We start from the raw sequence: 13,116 nt of genomic DNA, 5'->3' as shown, positions 1-13,116 counted from the left end.
GGTTATAAGACCCTTCGTAAGCGGTCCCACTTCATAATGCGAGAGCGTTAGCTTGCCCTCGAGGGTTGATTGAGGTTATCCAGGGAATTGTCCTCCAGGTGTAGATTGCGGGGCTTGGTTTTGTGCTACTTGTGAGATCTGGGTTTCAAGCATCTTATTGTGAGTAATTATCTGATCAACCTTAGTCCCTAATTGCGTTATCAGTTCATTTACGTGAATGTTCGGGTTTAGGAATTCTTTATTTTGCTGCGTCTTGCCTTGTGGTCTTTGAGGTGCATAATTTTGGACAGGGTTTTGGTTTTTATAGGAAAAATTCGGGTGATTCCTCCATCCAGGGTTGTAAGTGTTTGAAAATGGGTTACCTTGGGCGTAATTCACTTGGTCGGTGTTCAGGTCGTTCAAAAGGTTACATTCCGCTTATTCGTGTCCTTTAGATCCACAAAGTTCATACTCTGTGTGGACTACCGATGCGGTGTTAGAGTTTGTAGAAATATGTTCGACCTTAAGGGCTAAAGCGTCCATTTTCGCCTGCATCATGTCCATAGAACTTATCTCATGTATTCCACCTTGGGTCTCCTTTTTCTCTATTGATGCTCGTTCAGTTCCCCATTGGTAATGGTTTTGGGCCATATCCTCAATTAGGTCACAAGTTTCAGGGTAAGGTTTGTTCATCAACGCGCCACCAGCGGCAGCGTCGATGCTCATCTTTGTGTTATAATGGAGTCCATTGTAGAAGGTATGAATGATCAACCATTGTTCTAGGCCATGGTGTGGACAAACTCTTAACAACTCTTTGTATCTCTCCCAAGCTTCAAAAAATGATTCTCCTTGGTTTTGAGTAAATCTAGTTATTTGGTTTCGAAGAACAGCAGTCTTACTAGGGGGAAAATATCTAGCAAGGAATACTCTCCTAAGGTCTTCCCAGGTAGTTATTGAGTTAGATGGAAGTGAATCTAACCATGAACACGCTCTATCCCTGAGGGAGAAAGGAAATAATCTTAAACGAATCGCATCAGGTGAAGCACCGTTGGATTTAAAGGTGTCGTCCAGTTGGATAAAGACTTTTAAATGTTGATTTGGGTTCTCAGTAGCAAGACCCACGAATTGGTTATGTTGCACTAATTGCAGTAAAGATGGTTTTAGTTCGAAATTGTTGGCAGGAATGAGGGGGTTTACTATACTAGAACTAGGTTCCTCATCAGAGGGTTGGGCAAATTCCTTAAGAGGTCTCCGGTCGCGATTCTCGGTCATAGCTTTCTTAATTCGGATGAGTAAGAGACGTGTACGAGTGTAACGTTCGGGTTCCGCTAAAGGATCTACTAAATTTCCGGTACTACGGGTTTTTCGCATTTACCGGCTAATAATGCCTTAGTCTAGACGGTGTAACAACAGGGTACGAAATTTGACGAAGTTGGTCCCCGGCAACGGCGCCAAAAACTTGATCGCTATATTCGCAAGTGCACGAATCGCGTCAGAGTAATATAAAAGAATATCGATCCCACAGAGACCAAATCATCAATCTATCGATTACTATTGTTACGATGTTTATCTAAGGCGGTACAAAAGAGATATTGATGTCGCAAAATAACAGAAAATAAAGAAAATGATAAATACAGTTGTAGATAAAGACAGGCTTGAATGTATTTCACATCAGTTAAACGATGCTTTGATTGTCTAAATAGAACTATTTATGGGGCAATATTTTCTACTCTTGAAAATAATCCATTTAACGGGAACTGTCGCTTTCGCGTATTCAGAACCGAGTTTACCCTTAAATTAAGGCATTTTATTGTCACTTATAAAAGGTGCGCAAAACGCTAAAGTAGTAAACCTATTTTTAAGAAATAAGACTCGTAAGCTTAGTTGAAAAGTGATTTTGATTCGGAAAGTTTTATCTAAGGAGTTTCCTGATTTTAAATCTATCAACGCGTCCGAAAACAGTTTCAAAAATCGTTTTTCCTTAAAGTGATAAAAAAATCCTAGTTACTAAGCCAGGGTGCTGTCGCACTCCTTGAGTAGTTAAAATTAACCAAGTTTGTTTTAGAAAACTCGAATTAAGAATCAAAACATCCCCTAAAGCATTTCTACAGATGCAATATGTGAAACATCTCTTTAACCGTGATCCTTACATTCTAACCTTTGAAAGATTTAGCCAGACATGGTAATACAAACAAACACAACGATATTGATCATGATGAAGAGTTGTTTAGAATGTAAGGCGTAAGTAAAGCGTGTAAAACAATTAAAACGAGCAATAAAGATAATGGCGAGAAAATTAAATAAAGTAAAGCATAGCAAGAAATTAAATAAAGTAAAGCATAGAAAGTAAAATAAATATGCGATTAAATTAGAACCTGCTCCAAACGGGGGCTTTAAATCTGGTACAAGAAAGTAAATAGACCTTTGACTTTGAAAATAAAGACGACAGCAAAATCAAAGTGCTCCAACTCAATCTCACTAAGGTGCGATAACCCCTCGATGTGACGGATTACTGCTTTTACAGATGATAATATAGTCTTAGTGTTGTAAACTAAGTTGGATGATTTAGAAATGAACTAGAACGACCTATTTATAGAGGAATTCAGCAGCATGCAAAGACCAGGATGTCCTTCAACTTCTCTTTAGTGGGAACGTGAAATGCAAAGGTGGCGCCCGCCACCCCTCCATGGTGCCCGCCATGTGAGTAAATGGGGAAGTTCATGGGATCGTGGCAGTTTCCTCCTGGTTGAGGGCTGATGTGTCATGGCCTCTCCTATAGTGGCCGCCATGTAGAACGCCATGAGTACAATATTTGCCGAAAACCCTAATTTTTTGGTCTTTTTGCTTCGTTTCTTCTAAAAAGGTCTTGAAAGAGCTAAATACCTGAAAACAACATAAAAGAGAGCATAACACAAGCAAAATGATAATAAAGACCTAATAAACATGTGAAATCCGAGTCAAAAATGCGGTGTGATTCAGTGTTATCATTAGCTTGTCATAATTTAAATTTTTTTCAAATTATAGAGATTTAGTGATGAAAAAACATTCTCACGAGAAGATATAGATGACATACGATCACGTTAGGCCAGTGTCTTCATATCTTATCACGAATATCATAAACACTAGTTTTTCTTGATTTACATCTATACACTAGCATTGTATAGAAGTTTTATCATTATATGTGCAAATATGTATAGGTCCACATATGTATAAGATCTTTTGGTAGAGGTTTTTTGTATCCCAAATTTCATTATACATATTGTAAGCATTATACATTTGGTTTTATAAACAATGCAAGTTTGGTATTTTGTGTTATGTTTTGTATGAAATACAAATGATCTGATTCTATCACATTATTATGTAGGTTCTGTATAAAAAAAATGATCCAGGTCAGTCAAAATGGGATTTAAAACAAAACAAAAATTACTTATACCCTCGGTTATTAACAAGTTTCGACATAAATTAGGGCATAGTTCTCTCGGTTATAAACAAAAATCGATAGGTATATGGTGCGCGTTACATTGTTTTGAAGAAAAAAATATTGTGGGGATCAACCTAATGACCTTTTTATCTATCCCCTCGGTTATTCAGAACCAAGGGGTAAGGTGGAGGTTTTTCTCACGCCCTTTGTTACCTCGCCTCTGTAACCGTGGTAAACACAGTTTCGCGTCTGAAGTAAAATGGGTATATTTGTAGTAGTATTTTTTATACTCATAATAATGCATCTTCAACAAGTTAAAAATATCTACAAAGAAAAATGAAATATATTCCTTTAAATCAATAAGTTTATAGATTACAAATCAAAGATGTATTAAAGTTAAACATGCCTCCTTAGTGGTGAACATCTCAAGATTACACACCTTTCCGAAGCTTCACACATTTCAATTTCATCATCTTCCATTATTTAAATTTTTTAATGTGCAGAATTTTCACATTTTTCAAATATAGGAGAATTTTCGCATATTTGATTCACAAAGAAATATACAAGAAATATGTGTTCCAATTTTTTTTACTTATTTTAAAAATTTCTTTCTCAACTTGATGTTAATTGATATCAAATTCTACTGCATACTTACTTTTTATTTTTCTTTCTTTTAAAGATATAAATAGTAATATTTTAAAGAAACTATTATAAGAATTTGGAATCGTGAAAATTGAGAAGCATTTATGGCTTAGTCTAAATTTGAGAGTGGCAAGTATAGGCGAATTTTACCTGGTATCCCCCGTTGGTCCTGACATCCCCACATTATCCTTGATTTGACCATAATATCCTTTAATTTGAAAATTTTACCGAACTTTTCAAAATATTAGGTAATATCAATGGAGAATTTTTTATAATATTTTTTGAATGTTTGGTAATATACATGGAGAGTTTTTCATAACACGCTTTGATTTTTCAAACTTTCCCTTTGATTTGACCATAACACCCTTTTGGATTTTTTATAATATCAAGTAAAAATCATATTTTTATAATATTTTAAATGTTTGATTTTTTACCTACAAAATTTGCTATGGAAATACATTGCCTGCGAATTTTTCTACAGGTTTTAGAATATATGGATTTTATGCATTTTTATTGGATTTTTAAAAGATCGATACATAAAATATATTTTTACTAAAATTTTCAAATTATCCAGTATAATATGTGGGGTGTATCAAAATTTTAAAAAACTACGATAAAAAACCATTTTTATAAGAGTTTATAATAGAATTTGTTGCGAAAATATGTTACTTACGAATTTTTCTGCAGATTTTTTAATATATGTATTTTTATCGGAGTTTTAAAAGAACAATACCTAATTTTGTACATTTTTATCAAATTTTCAAAATATTCATAAATACATATGGGTGTATCAGATTTTTTTTTTAAAAATCTGGTAAAATCCATATTTTTTATAATATTTTAATTGTTTGATTTTTACCTGCGGAGTTTGATGCAGAAATACGTTGTTACCTATATATTTTTTTACAAATTTTGGATTATATGCACCTTTATCGTTTTTTTAAAATTTTGGTAAGAAAACAAGCTTTTTCTACTGGATTTTTAGTTATAACTCTCGAATTTTTCGTCTTGGCTTTTTGAGTGATTTTTTTTAAACCATAAATTTTGAGAGAGGTAAAAAATAAGTGGGGTATTTTTGACATTATTAGAATATTTGAGGGGTCAAGAACAGTCGGGGGATTCCAGGTAAAATTGTCCTGGTATAGCTCTTGGAGTACTAGGCTGATTACACCTAATGTAAGCTTTGGTCATTCAAATAGCCAAAATTTATTTGCGTCATAATTACGAGATTTTGTCCTGCCACCCTTAAAAATGTACCTGACACCCCTTCTAATTATTGTATTTACCAAAATACCCTTCTTATTATTTACCCATCCCAAAATTATAGTTGATCAAAATAATTCACTCTAATGGAAGCAGTCATTTTTTAAACCGCATTTTTAAAAGTTCGGTATGCGTTTTATCGTATTTTTAAAAAACTGCTACAATTATTCTGTATTTCTTGAAAAGTTTGTTTTTTTATCGGATTTTCTGAAAAATCCGGTAAGATGTGAAATTCGCGGATATCCTAAAACATGTAGGAAATTAACAGTTTTTTTGATAATTTTGATATACCGAAAATTAGTCCGGTGTAAAAAATCTGGTTGTTCAATGCTTGTACGCTTCTAAGGTGGATGATTCCTCTACATAATTTTACCCAGTTCTTTACCACTCACGTTATAAGTTTTACTTGCATGTTTTACTTTTATCTTGTGCAAAATTTAATAGGGTTTGGGTATCTCTGGCATAACTTATCCATTATATGTTATAAATGAGAGATATTTCCACCCGGGTTGATGTGTTAGCATTGGTACAGTCTATTGGTAAGCAACGTGTTATTATTGTTGTTAATGTATGTTCTGATACCGCAAATGAGCTCAAAGGGAGGAATATGCTCATTGGAGACTCAAAACATGTTGACTACTAGCCGAGGAGATTGGTGCAGAAGTTGGGATGCTGTGAAAACCATGTTGAAGTTGCAACTAGCTGCAATCAGAGTATCATTTAAGAAAAAGTATTGTCAACATTGAGCATCGGTATAACACTCCCTTTTATTTCAGTTTGCACAACTTTGTATCAAGACAGTGTATACAACATGTTGCAAAAGAGTTGGAAAGGGTAAAATTCGTTGGTTCTGAAAAAGATGCATGTGGTTGCTTAATTAAAACAACACATGGGTTACCTTGTGTGTGTCAACTTGCAGGTATTCAAATACAATGTAACCTTGTTTTGTTAGAATCCATTTATGTGCTTTGGAAGAAATTAAACATTGAAGAGAATGAAGTCACTCAAGAAGATAGTTGGACACAATGGGATTTAGAAGAAGAGTGTGAAGAGTTTAAGAGGTATTCCAGTATATTGGATATAGTTATCTAAAGGGAAATGAAGAAAATAGTTTTGGAACTAACACACTCACCCACACCTTCCATGTGTCCACCAACAATGAAGTACAAGTCAAATGGGGGAAATAAGAAGAGTAAAAAGGGTCAAGAGGGTGATGTGAATCGTGATCCTTCTTAGTGAGAGTATTCTGAGGCCTCGTAGGGAAGTCTAAAATGACAAAGAGATCATGTTTAAAACCAATTGCAAGTGATCCATCTGTCAAGTCTTGCAAACATCTTTACATATCTCGGTTTCCTATTTTCTTACATGACTACATTGAAGATATTATAGATGTGGAGTCTGATGAAAATTGAGGTTTTCGTGTGATTACAACTTTACTTGGATGGGGTGAATAGTCATGGTCCTTGGTTAGGACGCAATTAGATAGTGAAGTTTACCTAAACAATCTGATGTATTACAAGGTGTTCTATGACACGACCTCTAAAGTTAGGAATCCGTTATGAGTATCTAACTTAGGTGTTCAAGATCGTGATAAGTGGACGACGATTCCTAATAAGGGTTACCTGATTATTTCTAGATACAATGTGATATTGGTCTTGTTTTCCCGTAACCTTAACATCTCTTTCTTTCCAATTGTAGTATCTCCATTTATGTCTGCGAGTATATATAAGATTATTGCAGCTGGTTTTATTAGCAGCAGTCATTGGGTTTAAATGAAGTTGAAACCTGATTGTCTATTTGTCTCCGTCACTGACTGTTGGATACATAATTATAGAGAATGTGCTAGAGCATGGGAAACAACATATGCAGGACATATAAGGCACTAGACAGAAGCTGCGAAGTCAACATAATTTATTTTATGTTCATATTGTAGTATACTATCCATTATATGTATATATTTTAGCGGGTTAATTGTGACTATACATATACTTTTGATAAAATATGTTGATATTGTCATATTGTTATATTAAAAATGTCATCAACTTAGTTTAAAAAGTAAAAACATATAAAAATAACTCCCTACATATCAGTTTTTTTTTAATTCGTAAAATTTGAAATGTACCGAATCTTATAAAATATCCGGAATCTTATTTAGGTTACCGAGTTTTTTGAAAATGTTGGTAGTTATGTCTAACATTTCTAAAATTTGAAGAAGAGTTTTCAAAAACAATTGATCTATATTAAATTTTTTGAAACAAAAATGGTATTTCATCGTACAATTTCTAAAAATTCAAAAAAATTCAAAAAAAAAAATCTCGAATTCAATGAATTTGTATCGGTTTTTTTCGAAAATATCCGACAATCTTCATAAAATTCGATAAACTTTATAAAAAATTCAGTATAAACCCATAAAATACTAGAATATTAAAAAATTGTAAAAAGTCTGATATTCTAACATAAAACTTCAGTATATCACAAAACTTTTTTAAAAATTTAAAGAAAATCATAAAGGATATAGCTAAGTGAAGATGTCAGGTATAATTGTGAGAGTGAATGATCAAAAAATTTATGATTACACAACATAGCATCCAATAAGGCCTAAAATGGCAAGGGCCCATTTTCCACTGTGTTTGTTGATGGATCCAAGGACTTTTCCCTTTGACTAAAAAAAGAAGGCATTTGCTTAGAGATTGTGATCAATTTAATCGCGTGATTATCGATTAAACCACATAACCACGAAGATTATTAACTAGTAATTAGTAAAAAAAGAATATAACATAACTAAGTATGGATGATAATAATAGTAATAATATATGATGTGGGTGTTGAACTATAATATTCATTTTTAAAAATGTATTTAAACTTGTAAACATGGAGACAGAAACTTTAATATCCATACCCATAAAGAATTGTGACAAAATCATCCTTATCAAGCTGCAAATCTTTCAAGTTTTATTACCACCTAAAGTCACCACATTATCATTTTACAAGACTACAGTCCATGCTATAAAATTTTGTTGATTTTTGTAGGTTTACAAAATACATCTTTCTTTTAATAATTTTTTTTTAGATATATTGAATAATTGATATATTTGATATATAATAAATAAATAAGTATATTATTTATTTAATGAGTTAAAAAAATATGTTTATAATAGTAACGGAAGAATATATAATATATTTGCAATGAATGAAAGAATTCGTAAAACCACAATAGACCTTAGAGTGGATTGAAATGGAATTAATGAGATATCTTCGATCTAAACAAAAAATAAGTTGTCCCTTTTGGGAGGGACAGAATTGTTTGTGACTAGTTGCCACTTCAATGGAAAAAACATGTTGGCAAAGTTACGTTAGAATTTATATAGACACACATAATTGTTACAGACTTCAATTTCTTAACTGTTTTTATTAATGACTAGTAAACTACTCCTCCGTTTCTTTTTAAATGTTACTTTTTTAGAAGAAAAAAATTGATTCTTTTTAAGTGTTATTTCAAAGTTCAATGTAGTATTAATTAAAATATTGTCAAAATTACCCCTAATAATTTATTATATAGAGAGAAAAAGATTAAATAAATTACTAAAAAATTAAGGGTATTATAGGAAAAAACATAATCGTTGTTTAAAAGGTAACAACAATTATCAGCGGTATTACTATATGTAAAAAGTAAAAAAAAATACACTTAAAAAAGAACGAAGGGAATATAATTTATGTTATAACTATAATCTCCCAAAATTTGTGAACGTCCCATATATGTATTCATTTGGGGCACAAATCATATCATAAGAATAGGAAATGATCCTCTTACATGTAATTTACATTTAAAAGAAAAAGAATAAAATGCAATATTTAACTATTTATAAAAAAAAGACATGAGTATTTTAAATAAAATGAATTTTGTTTTATCAGAAATGTGAAGAGTTGTGGAAGTTGTGACGGAGGATAGCTTCCGATACGGCAGAGCGGTGGTGTACCTACAAGGTTAGCACTCAGATTCTCAAGTCAATATGTGAATAATGAGAGAGTATTCAAATTATGTTTGAAACTTATCTGAAATGGCGTCATCTTGTATATATAAGGAAGAGGATAACTGCATCGCTATCTTTCAGCGTGAAAAGCTGAAGACCGTTGGATATGCTTAGGGCATGGATCTCCTCAAGAGAATAATCTAAACAATCCATTGAGTGATTGGTTGGTACGCCTGATCTTGAGGTGTTCTATCTCAGGGTGATCAGATCAACTGAGATGTGGCTGAATTAAGGGAGGTATGGTCGGCCAAGAGCAGTCCCCCCCAAGCCCTCGTGCTTAGTCATCAATGCGAGAGTTTAAAGGATTTTGGTCCCTAGTTACTGGTCGTACTTTATGCGTTATTGCTGCTTTACATCGCCAAACATCTATTCGAAAGAGTGATTATGATCTTCTTAGGGAACCAAAATACTCAAGTATTACGTCCAAGAGAATTGACTATTGGTAGGACACCTTTCTTTTCATATGGTTAGTTCATAAATACAGGAAGAACTAAAGTCACTTTTCTTTTAGACTCTCCTTTTTCTTTCTCAATTCTTAAGCGATTACCTCATTTCTTCTCTGAAATTTATCTTTCTGTATTTGAAATTATTGACGCAATATGGCCAAGAAATCACTGAAGAACGTGAGAAGGGAACTAGTGAATCCATCGTCTATGTGGGAAGGTTCCATATATTCTTCTATTGTTTCTATCCTTTTCAAATAGGGAAGATTGAATGAAGCCTTTTCTGAAGTGGCTGAATCGTCGCTTTGGGGTCTCACCATCCCTGACGAAGATGACAAAATTTATAGTGAATACAATAACTGCACCGTCCCTTTATATGAGTATCTCTTCAAAACCTTAGATGTTCATTTTCCCTTCACCTCTTTCGAGGTAGGTGTTTTTAAGTACTTGATGGTAGGCCCATCCCAACTTCTTCCGACTAGTTGGGTGTACATTAAGGCTTACCAGTATTATTGCGAATATTTGAATGGGAATCCCTTTGTCGTTCTGTTCTTTCATATTTTTCCTTGCAATTGGGGTACCAGGCTCGGCCAAGAGGATGAGAGTTGGTCCTATTAGTGCCGACGATATGGGTTCTTTTTTGATACCCCAATCACTCTAGGGTTCATGTAACTGTATGTGAGGTCGATTCAGAAATGAAAGGTAGGTGCAAACCTATGTTTCCTCATTGTTGGTCGGCGAAGCACTTTCTCATGGGGAATGGCTCATATGTTTATAAAGAAAGTGAATTTTCAATAGAGAATTCCTTTCAGAAGAAAGGGAGCATAGACTTTGTTAGTCACTTGGGTTACATAAGGGGTGTAGTCACTTCAGACGAAGCCAACAAAAAATTTCGGAATAAATGTCTCCCTCTTGGTGCGGTCTTGTTCTCGTGAGGGTCGTCGAGTTGCCTTTGGTAAACTTGAAATTTCATTATTCTTTATTGATGATACAATCCATCTTGTGTCCGCGTCAGAATAATAATTACTTTTATGTGTAGATGTAATGGAGGACGAGGTAAGGATTTGGGTCATAAAGCGGGAAATACAACCACCTGGCATCGTAATAGGTCTTCCTTTTCCCCTCAGACCTCCTCGAAATGTGTGCTCTCTTGTCTGCTCCTTCAGGCTCACACGTGGATCCCGATCATCATCGTGGTCCTTCTCGTGATCTTCGTTATTCAACATTTGGCGATGATTGGGCATTTTTTGCCAATCTTTTCGGGCAGGCCCTAAGAGATGAATTGACCATCATAGCCCGTTCTTCTAGGCGTACTTTTATCGCCTTATCCCTAGATATATTCGGCCGTTGGGAAGCTCTTTGGATAGATCGGGAACGTGAAGAAAAGAGCCAGGTGGAGAGGAGCTTTAACTTCTCAATGGGATACCTATTTAAGGGAACTACGGAATGTCTACGCTTCTCAACAAGCGATACTTAAAGTTTTAGCTTCGTTCAATGTTTTCGAAACTGTGGGTAGTCAGGTGATGTATCATGCAAAAATGTTGGAGAAAATGACCTAAGTTCCTGATTCTACCCATTGAGAGTTAGAGTTGTTACGCAGCCAAAATGCTTCTCTGGCCCAAAAACTGAAAGAATGTGCTTCTATGAACCTTGGGGGAAGTTGTAAATTCTTTTGAGAATGCGCTGCAACAAGTGAAGCATTTACATCATCCGCTGGTTGTTTCAAGGGAGAAAATTCGGTCGGGTCAAATTCTCCTAGACAATATGGTTTCTCTATTCTTCAATAGGACCCATGCGTCCATATGTTTTTTTTGTACGCTCCTCTAGAGTGTCTGTAATTGTACTTTATTTATGTTGTTAGTGACGACCTTCCTCATTCATGTTTAAAGTACATTTTTTTTATCGCGAATATAATTTTTCTCTGTGGTGTCGTGGTTTATTTATATACTTATAATTTATTAAGGCTATCTTTTACCATAAGAGTTATCAGATTAGGAATGTTTTAAAATGTAAATAACTTTAAGTTATTACCACTCTTTTTGGGAAAGTGGTGTTAAAATTTTGTCAGGCTTTGTATCTCGGCTTCGTAACAGTGTTTGTTCATATTGTTACCTTTTACCTACTAGTTTTCTATCTTGCTCCTTTATTCGTGACTTTCCATCTTGTTAAAGCTGGAAAGTGTTAGGGTTCAATTCTGAGCTTTTAAATCTCTCGCAAAGCTAGGTTCGGTTGACTTACTTATGAGTATGCCACATCAAGATGTACGCTTTTTATTCATGGGATATTAGTCCTTCTGAATGCGATCATGCTTCGATATTGCATTCACAATAAAAAGAGGGCATGGAACCGGCTAGATGAGGTCATTTTTTGAATTGTGCTCCGCGTCACAGAGGACCATTCTCGGACAAGGGTGGAGGATCCATGTCCCTTTCCCTGATGTAAATCTCGAATCGAGATGGATGTCTCCAAGGTCCACCATTCTCCCCTTAGTTTGGCTAGATTCTAAGGGGGTGCGTCAGCTATGCGTAAATGCGTGTATATCTTTAACAAGGGGTATTTGAATATCATGTTCGGACGTGCAAAGCTTCTCTGATAGCACCCCTGGGGGAATTGGTTATTGTAGTCGTACGTGTAAAGCGTCTCTGACAGCTCCCCTGGTCTTTGGAGGCGCACAAGGCACTGTAGGGAATTAATTGATATAATCATACGTATAAAGCGTATCTGACAACACCATTGAACTTTGGAGGCATAAAAGTAGTTTTGGGTAATTGATTGTTGTAGTTGGGCATGTTGGACTTGAGACTTCACACAAGAGAGGGTTGAATTGTATGGTTTGGAAAAATGTGGTTTTGAAAATCTTTGGGAAATAAAATCAGAGATTAAAAACATTTTTGAAAACTTAGCAGCGAAAAAGAAATTCCAGAAATTAAAGGAGTTAAGGGAAAAGAAGAACACTAATATTTATACAAGTTCACTTAAAAATGACTTAGTCTTGTCCCCAAGAATTTATCTTGAGACTTTTCAATAAACGTTGAGAGCTTTTAGTATGAAAGACTCACAAACCCCCTTATACAAGGAAATGATGGTTGATCTTTAACCAAATGATACAAGATGATAGATATGAGCGTTTGCGAATTTTCTTCAGAATAAACTTAGAAGTGAAATGTCCAATCTTCCCTCCCAATAGTAGATTGAAACGGTTAGTCCTCTTTCCACAAACACGGACCTTGGAGCAGTTAGTCTTCAAGCTCCTAAACATGTGAGCTCGAACATCTTGGTTTTAAATGGGATAACCAATAACCTATGAGATTTTAACACCGGAATGATCTTGAACCTA

General features: G+C 34.5%; 1 non-coding gene across 1 annotated transcript; it reads left to right on the top strand.

The window, feature by feature from the left end:
* Positions 1-760: 760 nt before the first annotated feature.
* LOC127090084 (small nucleolar RNA R71) lies at positions 761-867 on the top strand. Its single transcript, XR_007791618.1, has one exon. It is a non-coding gene; the product is annotated as a small nucleolar RNA R71 (small nucleolar RNA).
* Positions 868-13,116: the final 12,249 nt, after the last annotated feature.

Source organism: Lathyrus oleraceus, chromosome 5, assembly GCF_024323335.1.
Source record: "Lathyrus oleraceus cultivar Zhongwan6 chromosome 5, CAAS_Psat_ZW6_1.0, whole genome shotgun sequence".
In the NCBI taxonomy this organism is placed as follows: Eukaryota; Viridiplantae; Streptophyta; class Magnoliopsida; order Fabales; family Fabaceae; genus Lathyrus; species Lathyrus oleraceus.
The sequence above is the reverse complement of the archived record's forward strand: the minus strand, read 5'-3'. Positions and strand labels throughout refer to the sequence as shown.